At 43.7% G+C, this 17,629-nt stretch overlaps 1 long non-coding RNA gene across 1 annotated transcript in view; it reads left to right on the plus strand.

Moving 5' to 3' along the window:
- The window catches only part of LOC116788982, a 41,555-nt gene that overhangs the window by 12,671 nt on the left and 11,255 nt on the right, over positions 1 to 17,629 (plus strand). Inside the window, exons 2-3 of the long non-coding RNA XR_004357828.1 lie at positions 2,202 to 2,363; positions 6,678 to 6,826. This is a non-coding gene — a long non-coding RNA (uncharacterized LOC116788982). The remainder of the gene's footprint in view (positions 1 to 2,201; positions 2,364 to 6,677; positions 6,827 to 17,629) is intronic.

The following is a 17,629-nucleotide window of genomic DNA, read 5'->3' on the forward strand; positions in this document are numbered from 1 at the left end:
GTCAGATGGAGCAAAAACATTCCTGCAGGCTGAGTGAATGACATCCAGGGTCAGGAGAGTGCCAGGGAACACATTAAGGAATACTGCAACATGAAGGATTCTTTTCTTCCATCAGAACTTGCCTCAGAAGGTTGTCTCTTGCTTTCCAAAAGGCCAAGGATCCAGTAACCTGGTCTAGTGGAAGTTGTCCCTGCCCATGGCCATGAGATTGGAACTAGATGGTCTTTAAAGTCCCTTCCAACCCAAACCATTCCCCGATTCTCTGATTCTATGATCCCAGCACAATACTCACAGCCTGTGAGCTTCACCTCATGTTATGCCTGGGTTTGAATTGGGAAATGGAAGCCTTGTGAAGGTACAGCTTCTTTGGAGTTCTTCTGGCAGGGTTTTTTTTATCATGAGCCTCAAAACAACTGAAGGTGAAGCTCCCAGAGCTGTGCATGTCCCACTGGCACTACCTGAACGTGTTGGAATTTGGCTGGAACACTGCAAATGTTCTTTTTCACCTGAAACGCACATTCTCATTTTAATGACCCGAAGTGTCAAGTACCTGAATTTTATATGTCATGTGTAAGATATCATCCCTGGCAGGTACTGCCATCAGACCCATTTTGGGTCATCTCCTCTGCAGTGATTTAGGAAGTGGGATGCAGCTCCTGGCTCAGCAGGATCACCTGCAGCACTTCAGAGGGTGCTGCCTGAGACAGTGACCTGGTCCCACCTGACCTACATAGCTCATGACATCTCAAAGGTCCCATGACCAGCTGATTTCATGTGTGTCTGAGGTAACCAGACCATTTTTCTTTCCTTCTGAGGGAGAGGTCCAATGAGTAATAGCAGATATTTTCAGTTCTTTTGGTATTTTGGTTTTTCTAATCACAGTTTATTTTTTTCCAAGTCTTTGAGCTGTAGATTTTTTCCCCCCTTTTCAGTCTTTCTGCAGAGAAAAAAAAAATATCTCAGCAGTGGGTTTTCGTGTAGGCCAGCAATAAGGAAGATGCAGTTCTGCTGTGGTTGTGCCACCTGTGTAAAATCTGTATCCAGGTTTTAACTCCTAGTTGTTGCCTGGAGCTCTCTTAGGCTTCTGGAACACAAAATCCATGTAGAACCATAGAAAGTACTCTCTGTGTCTGGTGTTACCACAGTCAGAAGAAAAATAAACAACACAGTGCCTATCTTGTGAACCAGAATTCTGCCTTTTGGGTAGAATAACACCGTTTTTTCTTGTTTTAAAACCAGTTAAACCATAAAAATAGTGTGAGACAGGTGGGAACCATCATACAACTGTGAAGGAACATGCTGGCTGGTTCTCCTGCAGATACTTGGTGAGGACAATGCCTGAATGTCCAGAGCTCCTTGTGCTGATTGTTCCTGTTCTTACCAACTGGAGATTCAGTCCATCTTATCTCTTCCTTATTTCTTCAGTCTTCCCTCGATCCCACATAGGGGTGGAGGTGACAGCAGGTGGCACGTGGGGTCTCTTGTCCCCAGAGCTGAGACATTCTCTGCCCCCTGTGGCTGAACACTGGTAAGAAGGCTTTAAAAGAGGGATTCTAGGCTAAGGGAGAGCTGTGCAGTTTTGGAAACTTTTGGTTTTTATTATTATTTTTATTCAGGATGAGAACAGAATTCATCCCTTAAGGCTGCATTTCATGTGGAGGGAGGCAGCAGTGTTCCCATGGTTTGAAAGGGATGGGGTGTCTTTTGTGGTACAGAAAACTGTGCTGTTTTAACTGATTGGAGGGGTGGTGCTGCTGGGGGGGAACATAATAGGTTGAGAAGTATTTTCTTACTCTGCTTGATGGTTTGTTTAGGCTTCTGTCCTGCATCAGAGTCTGAAGGAAGGGATCTTTCCATGCCCAGTGGGACTCCCTGCCCTTTACTATCACATCCCTAAGTGTGGCTTCATATGTAAAATCCACTGTCAGCTGTAGCACCTCCATATGCTTAAAGTGCTCGAACAGTATAAAGGAAAGGAGTTATGAGATCTAAATCCCAGAATACTGATAGTTCCTGGGCAGTGGGCAGGTGTTAGTGTTCAATTCAGGTGGTAGAATGATTATTAAATCCCAGATCACTTGAATCCACTAGGAAACCTGAAAAAAACCCCCACATGAGGAAATAGTTTCCAAGATGAAGAACATTTAAATTTACACTAGAGACAATAAGCAAATTATTGACTTCAAGAATCCCATTTTCAGGAGGCTGTGAAAAGCGCCGGGAGAAGGGTCCAGAGATCAAAAGGAGACAAAAATGTTAACAGATCTTCCTGAGAACAAGAATGTGGCAGCAGGAGGGAGACTTGTCAGAGCCATCCAGGGTGACAGCATGGAGGGCAGAGAGAGACCTACATACTCTATAAGGTAATCTAAAGAAACTGGCCCTCCCTGCTCAAAGCAGAGAGAGCTGAGAGCTGGCAGTGAGCACCAGGAAGCCCTGGGGAGCTGCTAAACAGCTGTATTGCTTATATTGTTTTTAAGATTTGTTTTCTCAGAATGGTTTGGTTTATAAGATCTGCCCAGAGTCTGTAGATCTGGGCTCTTCACGCTGCCAGTGGTAGAAAACAAATACTTGGAGCAAAGTATTTTTAGCTTGAGCGTGACTCTGTGGACAAAAATCATCTGTGGATCAAATATTGTTTTTCTAACTTTAAAAAAAAAAATATCTTCGACATCCAGTTCTTCAGAATTACAGTGAATTCTCACAGCTTTGCCCACAATTCATGTATCCATCCATCTCTTCATCCACACAAATCCAGTTTAAATTGTAAATTTAAGCACACACTCAGGTGAGTGCCATTTGTTCAACACCTGGTGCACTAAGGTGCAATAAGAAGGGCCGTACATGGCCTGATGTCAGGAATCTGGCAAGGATAAATGTTACTGATAATACATGCTGAATATGCAGCCAGTAAATATTCATAGAAAACAGCATTGCCTTTCTTCCTGCTGTTTTATTTATTTCATTCATTTTTATCCATACTATGTCCCAAAAACCATAGGATTTATTCTGAAGAAATCCCTACACAGTTCTTTGCTTTTAGGAGAAGAACAAGCTCCTCAGTTTAAGGGTAAGAATTTTTAGAGGTAGGAGACAGTAACTAGAAGAAAGGTAGTTGTTTCCCAAAGGTATGGTGGAGTGGGAGTTGAAAGACGAAAAGAATTTGCTGCAGTCTTGTGAGAAACAATCACCCCTTGGGATAATCCAAACTAATAAACCCTCTCTTTTACACTATTAAGAAATTTCTTCCTACATTCTTAATCTACCACATTTCCTGGTGCTAATGATGTGGGCACTTCTCTCCTCAAATGTGTCATTCCCATTATACTTGGTATTCAATGAAATCTCATTTCTCCCCTTAAGATGCAAAGGAACACAAGCAACAGGAAACAATTCTGTATTTTGAAAGACCTGAAACTCCCATTTGGTTGTGTCCAAAGTAATTTAATAATATGTAAGTAAGGGTTTACCTTTTACTTTATTTTGGTGTGAAATGCCCATTTCACAGCTGTGCTACCAACATGAGCTCAAAACCATCCATGTGCTCCGAGTTTCACCTCAGCAACGGCTGCAGCTCACTGCCCACCTGGCTTTGGCTCACACCAGTCAGGTGCAAGGAGCTGGGAGCTGCCTCTCCTTGGAGCTGTGCCTGGGCACAGCGAGGGAGAGAACCAGGATGCTCAAAATGAGAGGATGCACCAACAAAACATGAAGACACCCTGTGACTTGTGAGCACCTCCTCACAGCTTGCACACCCTGTGTGGTGGAGCTGTTTTCATCTGCTGAACTGCAAAGATAAGTACCTTTCTAGTCATTGTTCTGCAGATTCCCTTTACTCATGTCCAGGTATGAGTAGGAAGAGCAAGAGCTCATATAAACAGAAAAATGGAGAAGAGTAGCTACTTTATTTAAAGATGTGTCCCACAACTGAGAATCCCAGCTATAACCCTAATATACAAAGAGAAGGAAGGTGACTGGGGACAGGAGGAATGTTTATGCCAGGGGGGATCTCACCTCCTGAAGATGCTGCTCTTTTGAAGAGGGTCTGCTTCCCTGAAGAACTGTGGAGTTGGGGAAGGATTGCTTTCTTTGCCGTGGAAATCTATAGAGCCCAGTCTGTGACTCGGATGATTGGCAAGAAAACATTCTTTTAAAGATCACTTCTGTTGACCTTGATAGGAACTGTGCCACTGCCTTCAGAAGGACCTGGACCAGGCCCTGATCTGTTGAAGAAATAACAATGACAAGGCTGTTTTCCCTCCTGGCCCCTACTTTTGGCTCTTCTGCCCACCCCATGTTTATACTTTCTCAATCTGGGCTGGTTTGATTGCAGCAGCACAGACAGTCCCTGTATCCCTCTGACCCAGCACTGTGTGGAGCTTTTTACTCAGCCAGCTCCTCCAATTATTAAGGGAATAGCCTCAAAGAATCTAAGGAATCACAGATATTCTGGGGGGAAAAAAAAATCTGTTGGCTGCGAGTGAGTGTGTAGAGAAGGAAAAGAATGATCTAACATCTTGATTCAACATGTCTGTTATATCAATCAGTTGCTCTGAGTGGGTAGCAAAGATATGATCTAATAGGTGCAGGATTCTTATTTCCTGTGAGAAGCTGAGCATACCTTTTGGGTGAGATCAGAATGTTTTTATTTTGGTTTATTCACCGAGTATTTTTATCAGCTAACTTCAATGGCCACGTGGCAAAAAGCATTTAAGTCATTATACTTCAGACTATATAAATATCATTAAGATCTTCTTGCTCTTTTATAAAGCTTTGTAGTATATATTCTCCAAAACTTTTCAAGTGACGTGCTAATTTTCTCCCCGTGTTGCCCGAGCCCAGGTTCATATTTAGGTATAAAAATTATTTTTTTCCTTTGAGAAAATGCGTTTAATAGCAATGCAATCATCCTCAGAGTTAACTTCTCTCAAATTCAAGAAAAAGAGATAAATTAGAATGAAATCAGAAATACCAGCATGTGCCCTGGAAATCAGCAGTGTCTCTGCAGTGATAAGCGCCTGGATTGATATCCACAATCATATTTAGGCATCTCACTATGCCTGGGTTTCCCTGGGAATTCAGACACTTAATTAGGATTTGGTTTGATTAGCTCTGTGCACCTGGCTCTCTGCCTGGTATGAAGTGTCAGCAGGATCAGCCCCCTCAGCTCATATGCTCAAATCTTCCAGGATCCTTCTGTAGGCAAGGCCTTGTGCTCCCCAGTGACTCCAGTGGAGTCAGGAGAGCCTGGAGGCTGCTTCTGTGGAGCTCGTTTGGGAATCTGAGTCTATGTTTTATTACAAATGAGGAGCTTTCCATATTTTTATTTTTTTTTTGTCTGTGGGGTGATTTCTTTGCCCTTAAGGTATCACAGAAGCAGAAGAGGTAATTGGAAGAGGTTAGCAAAATACAAGATACGGCAAGGAATTGTTCTGGTAATCAACTTTAAAAGGCTGGGACAGTGAGTTTCCTTCAAGGCTGGTTCCTTTCTCCTCCCTGGACTCAGAACTAATTAGTGTTCCAGTGTATAAAGTGTAAACATTTCCACTGGGAAAGGTTTGGATTGAGTGGAGTGACTTGAATGCAAGTGCTCAGAAGGCAAAATTGTAGCAAATATATTCCAAGCAGAACCAATCAGCCCTTAATGCCAAGCCAGGCATCACTGACCTCATGATGCCATGGCCTTGCAATTGGGTGTATTACAAGGTGTATAAATAGACAAATGAGCTCCACCTACCAAATAATCCAGATCAAATTTGTGGATTGACATATCCTTGTTGTTATTTTTCCCTTCACCCAGCTTTGTGCCATCTCCAGTCTTTACCAGCAGCAATGCTGCCTCTTCCTCTGAGCTCTGGGATGGCACTGCCCATAGTAAGACCCCTGTGCTACTACCAGTGCTGTGCCTTTTGGAGCTCCCAGACTATTTTCTTGGCACTTTTGGATTTTATTTTCCATATGGAGTGGTTTCTTGGCCGTCTTCAAGCCATAACTTGGGTGCTCAATCAGCTTTTTAAAAGAACTATTTTAAAATTGATGTTCTGTGAAGTGTACCCTGGGGATTTTTTGGATTTATTCTGTCAGCTCCACCACTTCTAACCAACCAAATTTATAACCATAGAATCACAGAATGGTTTGGGTTGGAAGAGACCTTAAAGATCATCTTGTTCCAACCCCCTGCCATGGGCAGGGACACCTTCCACTATCCCAGGTTGCTCCAAGCCCCGTCCTGGCCTTCAACACTTCCAGGGATGGGGCAGCTACAACCTCTCTGGTTGTCAAATCATGGAATAATTTTAAGAATTTAGGAGCTGTGCTCCATTTAATCAAGAGGATTGATACTCTCTGGGTTGTGAGCCTTTGGCTTTGGAAGAGAGTGCATCTCTTTATAACAGTCTTGCTTGGAATCAATGCCGTGCTGATCCTTGTGTAATTACTCAGAGTTCCCAAGTTTCTAGAAATGTTGGTGCATAAATTATTTTCTGCCTCTTCCATGGTTTTGCCAGATTTATTATATAAAAACTCTACAAGCTCAGGGCTCCTTGGACAGCTTTTCAAAACTCTGAAGTGTAAATTATCTCATATCTGGATCCAGGTAACCCTGTGGCAACTGAGGAAGCATCAGGGAACTGCCTCCATATGGAACTGTAATCTGTTGCTTTCTGCTTTACAACCAGAACCCAGAAAGGCTCCAGAAGAAGATGTTGCAGCCTTGAGCAGCTTCTCTCCTTGTGCCATGCCTGGAAAAGTACTATGTGTAAGACTGACAGTCAGTGGAGCCTTCTTTAAATGCCTCCAAGGCTTGGAAAACAAAGATTGCTCTAAGGTAAGAGACTATAGATAAGAGAATTCTTTCCTGTATTTTCTATGTACTTTGGTAGTGTTTACCAGCTCATCCTTTGTGTTATGAAAATTTGAAGTTCAACTATTTTGCTGGTTGACACTTTCTGCAGAGAGCAAAAAACCAAACTGCAGCTTCATCTCCCAACAGTTAATGCACTTTTCCAGAGGAGATGACTGAGAGAAAGGTGCACTACCTTTATAAAGAAAAAAAAGGAGAAGCCCACTCCACAATTACTTTTCAAGACAAACATTTGGGCATTTTGCCAGAAAAACATAAAATGCTGTCCCTCATCTGCAATGTGCATCTCCCTCTTGCAGCTTATCCCAGTGACTGCTTTCAGGCCTTTGAATGGAACCTAGAAAAAGTTGTATTTCAAGGAATAGCCTTGGAAAGCTTTGATTCATTGCTTGTGTTCAGGATTTGTGAGATGTGCTGTAATTGCATATGTTATTACTCTTGCAATATTTTGTATTACGTTACTGCACATTTATAGACCAAAACTTTTTAGACAGATAGAAAGCAGCCTGAGAAGGAGGGCAGACATAAATCAGGGTATAAAACTGCCCTGAATAATATTTTATGTTTCACTATATTGACCTGGAATTACAGGATAAAGACATTTTCCACTGGTGCCCTGTTCTTTTCTTGCTTTCCCTGTGTGTGTGTTTCAGGCTTGTTGGAGTTCTCCATTAAATCCAGAATCTGTATCAAATTGAGCTGCAGTGTGCTGCAGCACAGAAAGATTTCAAAGCAACAATTACTCTATTATTTCAGCAGAGATTACCTGTTTGAAATGAAACCCACACTGAATCCTTTCTGACCTGGTCCTTATTGTGATACTGATAACAAGCCACACTTTCCAGGCTTTATCTTACCTCCTACAGGGTAATCTTTCCTTGTGGAGCTTAATTCTGCTAATAGCACCCTTGACTGGTTGCCAGACAACAAACACAAGCAGGTGAAAACTGAATGGCTCCAGTCTGACCACTGATAACTCATAGAGACTTTTTATTCTCCAAATTCCCTCCAAAATATCCAAGTGAACCGGTGGACAATCAATCACATTCCTTGTATGCTTCTCCCTCCTTCAGATTGGTTATTCTTTGAAAGAAATTGTGATGATCTTTTCTACAGTTTCAGATTCCTTTTTTCCCCCCCCCCCCCCTCCAAACAACGGTAAATAGTAATTCCAGATGGTAGAAATTACTTTTAAATTAAAGCAGTTAATCCAGGGAATAAATGCTTATCTAATTCCCCTGTTTTAAGTGGTAATGATACGATGGAAATGGGGAAAACTGATGTGCGCCGAAGGTATGCAAAATAGTTTGAGATTGTAAAATGCTTTCTTCCCCCCCCCCTTTTCTGATTTACTGTGCATGAAAATGAATTATAGACTCGTGAAGAAAACAGAAGTTTTTATTTGCTGAACTCAATAGGCTGCTTTCTGGGGACTTGAACTTTGCAAAGTGCTGAAAAAAAGATTACTGCATTCCACGGACAATTTCTCTGTTTGAACCAAATGGGAGGGATGACAGTGTGCTGTGCTCTGCCTTTCTGCTTCCCCAGATAAACCTCAGGACTGTTCATTATTCCTCTGTAAATGTGTGTAAAAGCAGACCCTTACAAACTCTGCTAAATTATGTATTTGAGCCTGGACTTATCTTTGGTTGTGGCTGCCCCATTCCTGGAAGTGCTCAAGGCCAGGTTGGATGGGGCCCTGAGCACCCTGATCAAGTGAGTGGCATCTCTAACCACAGCAGAGGGGTTGGAACTGTATGATCTTTAAGGTTCCTTCCAACCCAAACCATCCCATGGTTCTGTAATTCTATTTAAGTTCCTCTTAAAACCAAGGAGTGCAGAAGATCCTCAGCACCTTGCAGGTCTGGACCATGTGTGAACCAAAACCATTATCACAAGGAGGACGGTGTAAAGGGACCTGAAATCAGCGAACAGGCATTAACTCACACCAGCTGAAGGTTTGGTGGGGACTCATTTGTTTTTTTCCAAAGTGATTTTGCTTTTACCTTCTGAGTATATGATTATACGGTAACTAGTTAGTGCTAAGGGGGAATATGGTTGGCTTCACTGGAAAATATAAAAGTATCCACTGTTCCTTCAGGGAAATCATTTTAATAGATAACAGCATGTTGTACAATGTTTCATCAGTGATATTTAGATCTAAATTAGGAGCAGTTGTGAGATGGGTTGCCGATTTTCTTGTGATAAAAGGGAAATAGTTCAAGAAATATGGACCAGATGTTATATTAATCCAATCCTCATGTACAAGAGCACACTATGAGACAGTAATAATAGTCCCTTCTACCTGTTTCTAATTTTCCTGCTCTGAAACACCCCCTGTGAAAAATAGATTAAACCAACACATCATTTATGAATCGGCACTAGCGGGTTGGAGTTTGTGTGGAATGCGGCGTGCGTGGCACCGACCGGAGGGTGCAGCCACCAGATCCTGATCCATGTTTGAAAATGCTCCTTTGACAGTCGTGTTTAAGACAGCAGCTCTCAGTGATTTAGAAGGAGAGCAGCCAGTTTGGGTTTGAATCAGGCTTTAGGTTCAGCGTATCCCTACACAGTTTCAAATTTGTCATCAGTGTTTCTAGGCAGTGCATGTTATACAATCCTCAGCAGGCCAAGGAAAGAGGGGGTTGATCCTCAGCTGCTGTAAATCAACACTGATCCATTGATTTAGATGGAACTACTCTGATTTGTACCATCTCATGGTCTGGACAAAGTGTATTAACTTTCCCCATGAAAATCCTTCCCAACAAAAAGCTCCATTCACAGTCCCACTGCATAAGCAGTAACTAATGTGTCTCTGTTCTCGTAATAATGTTTAATACCTGCATCATTTCCTACTTGCTGGGGCAGCCGAAACATTACTCTTTGCATTGACGTAAGAGGCCGAGTGCTGCGCATTTGTAATATTTGGGACAGCTTTTTCCATAGCTCCCTCTCTGAGCTAAAGCATTTTGCTGGAATATTCCTGTCCCTTGGCATTTTCATGCCAAGGAGGCGTTTGGGCAGCTGTCTGGCGACTCAGGAGACAAGACTTTAATTTTTCCTTTGAGGAACACAAGCAGTATGAAAATAATTTATTCAGCAACGTTCAGAACTGTGGGAACTACTGGAGGGGGGGAGTTTATTCACTGGAAGTAGCAATAGCTGTGAGGATACCAACAACGGTGTTAATTAGACTGCTTTATCAAGGCTGGACACCTTCACATTTTTGGATTATTCCAAGCTATTTAGAAAACAGGGTAAAATCCTGTTTTCCAGGTTGGACATTTTCATATTGCTATGAACAGAGGAAACAAGAGCAGGCAATGAGACAATTAATCTTCAGAGCCGGCCCACACAGCTGGCTGGCTGCTCCAAGGATTCCACGAGGACAGAACCAAAGTTTTCCTTTTGAAACAAATTCCTTTGGTCCTACTTTTATTTAAAAAAAAATGGATATGCACAGGAGAGCTGAAGAGGGACTTTTGACAAGAGCATGGAGTGACAGTGCAAGAGGGAATGTCTTCAAACTGACAGAAGGCAGGGTTAGATGGGACATTGGGAAGGAATTCCTGGCTGTGAGGGTGGAGAGGCCCTGGCACAGGTTGCCCAGAGAAGCTGTGGCTGCCCCTGGATCCCTGGAATTGTTCCAGACCAGGTTGGATGGGGCTTGGAGCAACCTGGGATAGTGGAAGGTGTCCCTGCCCATGGAGGAGGTTGGAATGAGATGGTCTTTAAGGTGCTTTCCAACCCAAACCATTCCACGATTCCATGGTATAGCATTGCAAATGGATTCACCCCTCTGGTGTTTTTTGGGTATGGGGGTTTTTTTCAACATCTTTAAAGATAAATGGTCAAACTTATGCTGGAAAGAATGGCTCTGAAGGGCCAAAAGAATCAGAGACTCCTAGAATAATTTGGATTGGAGGGAACTTTAAAGGTCATCAAGTTCCAACCCCTGCCATGGACAGGGACACCTTCCACTAGTGCAGGTTGCTCCAAGCCCCGTCCAGCCTGGCCTTGGACACTTCCAGGGATGAGGCAGCCACAGCTTCTCTGAGCAACCTGTGCCAGGGCCTCACCATCCTCCCAGCCAAGAATTTCTTCCCAATATCCCATCTAACCCTTCCCTCTGTCAGTGAGATGTCATTCCCCCTTGTCCTGTCACCCCGGGCCCTTGTCCCCAGTCCCTCTCCAGCTCTCTGGGAGCCCCTTTAGGCACTGGAACGGGCTCTAAGTTCTCCTCGGAGCCTTCTCTTCTCCAGGCTGAACACCCCCAGCTCTCCCAACCTGGCTCCATGGGAGATGTGCTCCAGAGGTTGTGGGCTCACACAGGAGAGCTGGAATCTCATGAGTTCCCTTAAAATGTTTCAAATCTGTCTGTGCATCTATAAATACCCATGGGAGATGTATCAGCACATTAGGGAAAAATTGTTCAGTATTTCTGTAGGAAAATATTTTTATTGTGTTTTAGGCTGTTAATCAAACAGCTGCCATTTTATTTGTATTGTGTCTGTACCTCAAGGCCCTACTTATCTTTTGAGGGTCCAGTTTTGTTTGGTTCTGTACAAATGCTTGCAGGGAAATTGTCTTGAGCCAGACAGTGCATTAAGATGAGACAGGTGGATCAACAGGAATGGGAGGGGATAGGATCATAAAGGGATGGCAGAAGATGTAAAAATAGAGTCCAAGTTGCCACATGGCCTGAACTGCTCACATCAATGGCAAAGCTGTCATTTGGGATGAGAGTGCCTCAGAAATACACATGGAAAACTTGATGGATTAAAGTAGTTAACGAGAGAATAAAATGAGAGGAAGAAAAATGCGGGGTGGCTGAAAACAGTTATAGGGGAGAAAATCCACCTGCGGATCGGGAACACTTGAAAGGCCGGAGCAGCAGAGCTGGTTACACACATCTAATCAAAATGCAAAGTGCAGTTTAGGGCTCTCAGTGCTAAAAGACACCAGTGGTGGTGTTGGGGTAGGTGGGTTAACACTGAAAGTGTGTTACTAGTAATGACCAAAGACCTTTAGCCCCCTGTCCAAACCCCTTTTTTACTGTATGGAACGGGAAAGTAAACTCGATCATGTTGGGCCATTTAGTAAGCTATTAGTGCATTCATCTTTTCATCATTTGACAGGTGGAAGTAGTAGTCCAGCTTTTAGTTTTAATTATAAGGGATTCCAGATGTAGAATAGGACATAAATTAAAACCAGATCTGCTCATATGTCTTTTCAAAGTAAGCCAACTTCAAGGTATCTGCTTTTCATTTCAAAATGTTATTAAAGCTATTACTAAGAAATTCATAGTCTTAGCATGCTCCAATAATTGACACCTTTAAAGTGACTAAACAGATTTAGAGTGTGCAGAAAAGTAAATTTGTCTTAGAGAATGACTCTAATCATCCATTTACATAGAATGGACAAATCAGTGTTTGTGTTGGGAACGGCTGGGCGAGCAGCCTGTCTACATGGCTCTGGCTGCCTCCTCCTCTGCCTGACCTGGCTGCTGGTGTTAGGTTAGGTTGTTTCCATGATTATGCTGCTGTACGAGGGAAGATGAAGAATTAAGGGCTGATCCAAAGCCAGTGAAAGTCAACGGGAGCCTTTTGATGAGCTTTCTGTCACAACCTCCTCCTCTCGTGTTGAGCTATGCTACATTATGTTGGAAGTAGCATTTTTTTTTTTTTGAAGAAAATTAAATCCAGAACCATTTTTTTTCCCAGTGATAGTGTTCTTAAACCCCTGACTGTGCGAGGAAACCTGCAGATCCCTTTCCAAAAAGCCTTTCTTTTCCCAAGACCTATTTAGCTGGTGATACGTTACAACCATGCAAATAACGCCGTACATCTGACTTCATAAAAACTCTGAGGTTTCCAATAATTAGAATGATAGCTGGCAAGTCTGATAAATTAGAGAAATAACTTGTTTGGTGTAAACTGAGCCTGTTTCTGAGGCAGAAATGTTAGGCTTTTATCCTCTGGAGTGTGATTGAAAGGGTGAGAAGTTAATTTGGCAGCTTCGCTTCTATGGTTTCATAATGTTTCTCCTCCCCCCTCCCCTCAGCTTCAGGGAAGGACTGTGATTTCAGTACTTTGCGCCTGCCCTCATACAAGGCAAGAGCATGACCCGAAACGAAACCCCTCTCCCCAGGGCACATCCTGAGCAGTAACAGCTTGGCTCAAGTGTTTCTTATGAACAGCCGTCCAGAGCACTTGATCTAAATCATGCCATTTCCTTCACAGTATGGCACAGTTAACAAGTCAGTGCATCAACACAATCTGCAGATGGCAGTTCAAAAGGTGCACGTTCCCCAGCAAGATAAAGGGCAATGAGTTCCATGGGTTAGCTCATTACTTGGATTCAGGCAGGGGCTCCGTAGGGGTGTGAGGGAGGAAAAGGGGGCAGGCAAACCTTGAGAATGCATGTCTACACAAATAAAGGCAGCGTTGCAAGAAGCATGTTATTGAAGTAAAGTGCAAACAGCTTGCAGAGCATGGCTTCCTTCAGAGGTGGCTTGTTTTGCCCCCGAAAAACAAGAGGAAAAGGGGAGTGAAACCAGCGGCGACACGCAGCCTTCGTTTATCCACAAGGCCTGGCAAATAGGATGACATTCCCTAAGCTAATCCCCAAAATCCACAAGAGGCAAGAGAGCTTGTGGTTGCTCTGCATCCTCTAGGACTCAGGACTCTGAGCAACCTGGTCTAGTGGAAGATTCCCAACCCTGGGGGCGTTGGAATTAGATGATCTTGAAGATCCCTTCTAACCCAAACCATTCCATGATTCTGTGATTCTATCCTGCTTGAGAAGGAACCTGTTTTCTGGAGTGTCACAGAAGGGCTTCTAGAGAGCAGTGTGCACTCCTGCACAAATTACATTAGAGCTAAACATCCAGTGAAGAATCTCTGAGACATATTAGTTCTTTAGACTTCAAAACAAGGTTAAATTGGAACCATATTGCTGGAATACTTCTTAGCTAACATTTATATTACTTCAGTTACCAAATCCAGACTAAGTCCCAGGACTCGGCAGGGGAGAACATAATATATTAGGAAGTAAGATGGGGGTGTGCACTTCTGGCCTCCTATTTTATATAAATGTACAAAAAGTTTCCTCACACTAGCAAGGAAATGACTACAAGGCCCTAAAATGCCGATTTCCAGCGGCAAACGAGGGAAGTCCGCTGCCCCTCCTCCCCTCTCTCCCCTGACCATTCTGTGTGTGCCATGCCTTGGGGATAGTTTGGATTACTTGGAGTAAGACCGTTGCATAGAAGCTCAGGTATCAGAGCAGATAATTATACACATATAGCGAGATACAGCAAAGGTCTCAGTGAATTGTCAGAGGATGAGATACATCTCGGGAGACCAAACAAGCCTCCCCTATACTGATCTTTGTAAATGAATCTCTTTGGGAACTATCAAGATGGTGCTTTACCACGATTTTCACTGCTGAGGAAAAAGGAACTCTTCCAAGCTGTTTGTTTTCCAGGTTGTATCAAAAGCTGGCGAGTGAAGGGTTTTTTTTTTTCCCCTTTCTGCGCCTACGTTGGTTTGAATGCCCTGAAAGGCGCTAAAATATGTGCTAAGCTGGGAGCTCCTGCAGCAGGGAAGTTCAAGGCAGGTTAGGCAAGAGAGGAACAGCAACCCCCCTCCCCTGCCCATAACTCCAAATCTACAAAGGCTGACTTTCCGGTGAACTCCCTGGTCTGCATCCCAACTCTTGTGGAGGAACAGTGCTAAAACTGGGCAGGGCAAACCCTGAGTGGCTGCTAAGCAGAGGTGTGTTGGACTAAGTTCATTCCATGTGTAATTTGATTGATTTAGTAGGGTTATGCCAGAGAGAAATTTGGCTTCAGGCTTTTGGGTGGTGTGTCATGTTTCTTTATGTAACTTATCGAACAGGTGCTTAGCAACAGCATCTTCCACTGGTTTATCCAGAAATCTTCGCTTCTTTCTTTCATTATCCCTTCTTTAATATCCTTCCAAGCTGTGCTGAGTTAAAAACTGAGCCAAGACTTCAGGCTGTGCCCCACTGGGACACGCAGGGATGTTTCACCAGGCCCTGTATCCATTTCTTTCTTACAACAGTGCCTGGTAATTGCTGTTTTTCTCCATTCAGTGAGATAAGCGAAGGATAAAGAGCTGTGAGTCTCAGAGATTTTTCTGGATTTGGTGAGTTCAACCTTAAGCTGAAGCAGCTGAAGAGGACTGGGTGGGAAGGAGCTGAACTTCCTTTCGTTAGGAATGTTCCAGCTTCTGCTGAGACCGGTGGAAAACAAGTGACCTTTGATATTTCAACACGGTGCTGTGCTTGTACACTGTGTGTACCAGGGTTGTAAGAAATATTGTATTTTCTACCCCTTTTCCAGTCTCCCTTGGGAAGACATGAGGAAAGAGAGATGAGCAGTCCCTGTGCTCAGCCTTTCCTGTGTATAAGCACAAAGTCACTTGCCCTCTGTGCTCTGTGTGGTTTCACTGGTGTGGAGCACAGCTGGTGTAGGTGGTGGAGGGCCTCATTCCTGAGATCTGTGGCATCCACAACCTGCCTAATCTCCTCTCTGTGGCCGTACCCTTCACAGGCACTTCTTGCAGAGAAAGTGCTGTTTGCTTTCTTCTGTTACACCTGAAGTTCAGCCTTGTAAGATACACCTGACAAACAAACAGGTGTGACTTATGAAAAGGATTATCCCACAAGGTTGCTTGTAACAGCAGGAAACAGAACTTAGTGAATTAGGTCCCTTCCATTCTCATCATCTGTGATTTCCCTCCTAATGATGGATGTCAGAGAAGAAAATGGTTTATTCTGGTAGTTCTTACCTGATCAGTGTGCTCATATTTCTTAGAATTGCAGTGGAAATCTCTGGTGCTGTGCTGAAACAGAATCTCGGACCCTCACAGTGTCTTAGGCTTCCAGAAAACATTCCGCACCTTTATAATGAAATATTTGGGTTATGATAGCACTGAGAAGCCTTGAAAATGGGGGACTCTGGTGTGCAAGGAGCCATATGCTGAGATATGAAATAAAGAGATCGATCTCATATATTCTGAGCAGGGCACACAGACCTGGCTCTCCTGCCTCCCATCCCATGCTTTCATCGTGAAATCACTCAGTTCTTTCAGCTGGATCTCCAGGCTCTGTTCTTAGCACTGTAGTTTCTCTGTCCCACATGGAAACCCCAGGGCTGGGCTTCACAGACTCTCTGCAACTCTATCCCTTTGGACTGTAATTGATTTGGAGTCAGGTGGTGGTGTAACATAACCCGTATGGAATCTGCTGGTGAAGTTTATGGCCATTCAGTTAAAAAAGAAAAAAAGAGGGAAAAAAAAAAAAGAAAAAAAAAAAAGAAGGAATATAGAGGGGGAGTAGGAAGTGAATTGAGTTTGAGTTCTGGGATGTGAAGCTGTGCTGTTTCTCAGCCCAAGGAGAAAAGCTCGTAGAGACCTTGGGTGTGGAGAAATCTGTCACCAGCTCGTGCACCACAGTCCTGCTCGGCCTGGCCATGACAGCCTGTGGATATACAGAGCTACCTGTGCCCAGCTCTGGTCAGCCTTTGAGCCAGGGTGGAAAAACAGAGGATTGCAGAGGGAATGCAGAGAATACTTTAAAAAAATAAGAAATAATTGCTCAACTGATGGCTCTGCACTGCCTGGCTGTGTGGCTGTAACACATCTCTGGACTTCTATGTCCCCTTACCTAAATTTCCAGGGCTTTTCTGTAGCAAAGGAAGATGTTCCAGTGTGGCTCCCAGGTCCCTTGGGGCACTGCAGGCAGCCTCATGTTGTCTACAGGTTCCAGCAATTGATTCTAGATTGAAAGTCTTGAACTGAACTGGGGAGATCTCCACTGACAGCACTGGATTTTCTGATTTGGCAAATTCATGCGGGGTGACAGAGATGACAGGCCAAAAAAACTGTTCTTTCTGTGACAAAAGAATCCCTTTCACAAGGTCTTGTAGAGGTTTGAAGACATTGTTCCAGGTGCCAAAAGTCCTAGGAAAAGATTTGTTATGCAGCTGGTGGGCTTTGCCTCTGAGCTACACTGAAAATACCAACAGTGTTACGTGATAAGCATTATATGACAACAGTATGTGGTAAGTATGTGATAAGCAAGGCTGTAATTTTGTCCAGGTATTGCTGAAATCCCAATAAATAGAGTGAAAAAGGCAGCTGTGAGGGCTCAGATCGTGACTGTATGTAAAGTATTGTGAGACAAATACTCGTAGCTTTGCTGCAGCTGTGGTGATTTACTGATACAGGGGAAGCAGAGTCTGTGTTGAGCTGTAATATTTGTCAACAGGCCCATTTGTACAGCCAGAAAAATAATGGGCAGGCCTTTGAACACACAGGATGGGTATTATTCTTGCTGCTGTCATTGCTGTAATCCAGGATCCTGCTTTCCAGGAGGAAGGGAGGAAGCCAGTTCTCACCCCAGGCTGTATCAGTGTTCCTCTCTCTCAGGGCTATTGGATCAGTCCTCATCTGACACCAAGTGCTCCCCTACAGGGTGTGTATGGAGGGACATCCTGCTGCTGCCACAAGTCACATTGTCACTCTTGTACACAAGTGAGGTGTGAGGGATAGAAAGGAGAAGCTGAGGAGAGGGAGGGTTTGCCTTTAAGCACTTTAAGCCCTGAGTAACGAGTGGTATCCGAGTTGCACCGGCCACCCAGACATCCTAGGAGACCTCAGGTCCTTGGTTACTGTCCTGTGGCATATTTTTTTTCCTTTGCCCCTCAAAAGTTCCTCCAACCAGTACTAACATGGGGAG

Source organism: Chiroxiphia lanceolata, chromosome 6 (genome assembly GCF_009829145.1).
Source record: "Chiroxiphia lanceolata isolate bChiLan1 chromosome 6, bChiLan1.pri, whole genome shotgun sequence".
In the NCBI taxonomy this organism is placed as follows: Eukaryota; Metazoa; Chordata; class Aves; order Passeriformes; family Pipridae; genus Chiroxiphia; species Chiroxiphia lanceolata.